Raw genomic sequence first — 4,488 nt, 5'->3', positions numbered from 1 at the left:
CCCAACTTTATATTTCTAGACTTGACCCCAGCACCAACAAAGTTCATTTTATTACCAGCATTTTGGTGGCATATTCAACCAGCAGGCCAATTAACTCAACGTCATGCAGGTTCTAGTGCAGATGTTTTCATGCAAACTACGGGTATCATCAACGAAGGAGGCTTTACTATACATACCTTTTCAGCACGCTGTTTTATGACTGGTTAAAGTCTGGTACATTTCAAAGTATAAGGCACATATTATTGTATGCATGTCTACAGATTGCAGATTATGCTGGCTTGCTTCTGAATGAGACTGCAAAATGCTGAAAACAGTGGCCACCTTTCAAAGCAGCTTTTGCAGAAAACGGTTTGATTTTTCTATTCCCCATGAGCCACTATTTTTCGAGGTCGTGTAAAGGTGAACGCGGCAACAAGAAAATCTAGGTTTGTCAGTGCCACAAGGACCACCACTTTGTAGTACATTTGGGCATTATCTAATGTTACCAAATGAGTGCTAGAGACATGTTGCTTTCAAAATAATTTATTTGTTGGCCGCAGGTTCATCAGTGCATACAAAATTTTTAGGCTAGAAGGAAGTTGACCTAGAGCAAGACATCTTTTATTCACGCTTCTTTGCTGTCTTCCTCTCTCCTAAATATACAAATGTGTATATACAGCTTCACAATCATGATGTGTTGAGGTCAGTGCTAAATAAAAAAAAAATGCATCCGACAAAGGTATAGTTAGAGATTGAGTACACAAAATTCATCCTAAGTGAGCCTATATATGTCTTGTAGATTCCAAGGAAAGGCAAGTATAGCAGGGGGCAGCAGAAACTCAGGCAGGCAGATAAAAAGTTTGCGGGGATCAGATGGATGCAGCTGACAGAGGATCGGGTTATTTGGATAGATATGGGAGAGACATCTATACAAGCAGGTATATACACAACTGCACAATTATGATGCATTTGCGGTCAGTGCTAAAAAAAATTCCACCCATCAAAGGTATAGGTGGGGAGTGAGCACACAAAATTCTTTCTAAGTGAGCCTATATATGTCTTGTAGATTCCAGGGGAAGGCAAGCGTAGCAGGGGGCGGCAGAAATTCGGGCAGACAGATGAGATTAGGAAGTCTGCGGGGATCATATGGATGCAGCTGATGTATCTGTGGTCAGTTCCAAAAGAAGAAAAATTCTACCCGTCAAAGGTAAAGGAAGGGAGTGAGTACACAAAATTCATTCTAAGTGAGCCTATATATGTCTTTTAGATTCCAAGGGAAGGCAAGTTTAGCAGGGGGCGGCAGAAACTCGGGCAAGCAGATGAAATTAGGAAGTTTGCCAGAATCATGCACCTGGCACAGGATCGGGTTATTCGGATGGATATGGGAGAAGCATTTGCCCAGCAGTGGGTGCAGTCAGGCTAGTGATATCAACAAGACTAACAACTGGATGAGTTGGTACTGATTCATCTTAAAACCAGCCAGAAGACGAAACACGTGAGAGGAGCACAAGACAAAGTTTGACTAACAACTGAAATGTTACTGAAGGAAAGAGGCAAAAGAAGATTCGCACAGAAATGCACGTGCACGAAAAACCCCCAAAGCAGTGAAAGCGTGGAAAGCAGAAAGGGTCTAAAAAATCAAAATCTAAAAAAAGCAAATTCCTTATGGTCAAGAACCACTCGTTACAAAAGAGAAGCCACAGATCCAAGTCCAAAGGCACACTATACTGCAAAGGCTAAGGACGTGTGTGTGGCTAAGAAATCGGACAACAGTCTTTTGGGGCCTTTTTTACATGTGCATCTCTGTGCAAGTCTTCTTTTGCCTCTATCCTTTAGTAAAATTCCAGTTATTAGTCCAGCTGTCCTGCAATTCTCTCTTCTCATATTTTCCGGCTTGTTTCAGAATGAATAAGGTGATGACTCTACAAACCTTGCACAAACTGGAAACCAGTGTAACTGTCAGATGGAAACCTTTCCCTTATTTGGCTTGCATTACAAATAGGGAGACTTTACTGTGATGTCTGCCGAGGCATCCCCAAAGCCAGTGCGCAAGCTGGCTGTAGCAGATGTAGTGGTGCCTCCTGTTGACAAGAAAAAAAGCAATATTCACTTTTCAGCATAGCAAAATGAAAATATGATTTAGGTCTTTTACAAATTTGAAAGTTATTCATGCATCTGTACAATTAATTCCCGTCTAACAGAAGCTGTACAGTGTAACTTTCACTGTCAATTTATTCTCCCTGGAAGTATGGCAAACTTTGAATTCTGCTGCAGGTGATTTAGAGAGAATGAGACCCATCCAATATTAGAACTCCAGTGCAATCACAATTTGCTACTGCAGCAAAATAATGCCTGAAGGCAATGCAGCTTTTGACTGACAAAACCTGGTAGTCGTCTTACACCCTCTATACTAGTGTTGTGGCCGATGTCAATGTCCACGCTGATATCATCCGCATAGCACGAAGATGTTAAGTATGCGACTTATGCATTAAGCAGCTCTGTGCATGGAGTCATTCTATTCGAAGGAGCCATAAACTACAAGTGCACTTCTGTCAACAGCTCTCAGTTGTTTTCCCACAACACGGCACGTGCCAAACTTTCTGCAAGTGCCGCAAAACTACTCTATAACTTCATTTGCTAACTGTAAAATTTCCAACACTTACTCAAACTGTGGAAGTTCCGGTGTACTGGCCTTTGGGAGAACGTCTTTCTTTTTTCTTTTTGATTGTTACATTTCAGCACATGTAAAATGTCAGTGTCAAAGCATTTTGGAGAGGTTTACTGTGTGCAGGTGTTGAGGATGGTATCAGTGAAGTGAATTTTTTTAATTATATTTGCACACTATACAACACTCACCTAATGCAAGTGGGCAAAAAAAAAAAACTAGCAAATAAAACTTTGAGTGCTGGTATGGTGATTGTTCTGGAAGCAAGTGGGGACAGGCAATAACAAGAGTTGTCGGGCTAGTTAGTGATCGTCTGCAGAAGCCAGTCCTGCCCTGTGTGTTTTTCTTTTCCGTGTCGTTTTTTAGTGCATTTTCCCACGGCTTCCGCAGGAGGCAGGCTACTTCACTGCATGCAATTTCACTTAGCACAGAGTCCTCCGAAATGAGATTGCTTTTGTACTTATTTACTGCATTTCTTGTGGCATTCCTTATGTATTTATGTTTTGAAGTGCTGCACTTGCTGAAGGTCATACCTGGCTAATAAAACAAGCAAATGTGTCCGGACAGCGTCCCCCCCCCCCTCGTTACTTCACATCAATGTCCATGCCCTTTCCATTTAGCAAGTTCACACTATCAGATGATGCGTGTTTTCTCATTTACTCGTGCATGGAATTAAGCAAACCAGTAATTTGCATGGTGGAACGTCATGCTCATGCGCTTCTACGAAAAAACAAGAAAAATATGAAAACCAGCGATGTATTCGCGCTAACGTGGCGCAATATCAACACTGTAGACAGTGTAGATGATCGCAGGTAAGTAACGTTAAAGGGGAAGCTTTATTTTATTAACACTGCCCTCCGCAATAGATTTCATTACAGCATTTCTTGCTCGAGAAAATGAAAAACAGGTGCCGCTTGTTCAAGTTATGTCGCCTTTCGCTCAAGGTTCTTACCTTGTGTTCTCGACTAGCAGTCCATGATCAAGAAGCATTTGGAGTAAATGCGGATGATCTGTAACACCCAGACGGCTGCTTCAACTACGTAGTCGCCGCCGGGATCTCGCCAGATGCTCTCAAGAGCAGTCGGCATCGGCACGCACCGCCCGCAGCTGCACCTGTTCGAAAGCTTCGGTTAGCGATTGCGCACTCTCGCAACGGTCAAACGTAGGCTAGGCTGCAAGACTCGGACATACATACCAATGCGTAGTTCCGAAACGGCTGGGATCGGGAGGCTGACGGTCGGGGCTTCTGCAAGCCGGAGTTGTGCCGCGGTTACCGCGGCCTCTCGACACAAGTGTTACTGTACCGGTCGCTCGCAGGGTCCATCTTCGCCGACCTGGCACCCGAAAAGTTGCGTCGGCGTAAGGCTCAAAGCCCACGATGTAACCATGTTTTAACAGTAGCGACTATATTCTAGTTCATTATAGCAGCACAGCGACGCTGGAACCCACGGAGGAACCTAGGCGTCGGCCATATTAAAAAGGCTGTGGCTAAAGGTACGTCCGACGGACCCGATCAATGGTCTTAAAGGTACGTCCGACGGACCCGGTGCGTTTTTCTTCGGGATACGACGGACGGATCCGGTAAATATTTTTCAGAGGTATGGCGGACGGACCCGATCGGTAGGGTTCTTCCGACGGACCCAACGCATTTTTCTCCGATATGGGCCTTGGGATCCGTCGGGAAAGCCGGACGGATCCGAGATCCCCAGATGTGGTTGTAGCAACAACACGGTAGCCATATGTAGCCAAATCGAAGTTGGTATGAGGTGTACGTGCGAGGTGCAGGAAGTATGTACTACTGTATGCGAGAAATGTGAAATTACAAAAAATAGTACAGTGGAAAG

At 44.1% G+C, this 4,488-nt stretch overlaps 1 long non-coding RNA gene across 1 annotated transcript; it reads right to left on the bottom strand.

Moving 5' to 3' along the window:
• Positions 1 to 534: 534 nt before the first annotated feature.
• LOC146201873 (uncharacterized) lies at positions 535 to 4,044 on the bottom strand. Its single transcript, XR_014701817.1, has 3 exons — positions 3,597 to 4,044; positions 1,910 to 2,060; positions 535 to 688 (listed from the first exon to the last, which is right to left on the bottom strand). It is a non-coding gene; the product is annotated as an uncharacterized LOC146201873 (long non-coding RNA).
• Positions 4,045 to 4,488: the final 444 nt, after the last annotated feature.

Source organism: Amblyomma maculatum, chromosome 1 (genome assembly GCF_055883805.1).
Source record: "Amblyomma maculatum isolate TAMU_Amacu chromosome 1, ASM5588380v1, whole genome shotgun sequence".
In the NCBI taxonomy this organism is placed as follows: Eukaryota; Metazoa; Arthropoda; class Arachnida; order Ixodida; family Ixodidae; genus Amblyomma; species Amblyomma maculatum.
Note: the sequence above shows the minus strand (reverse complement) of the source record. Positions and strands in the feature narration are given on the sequence as shown.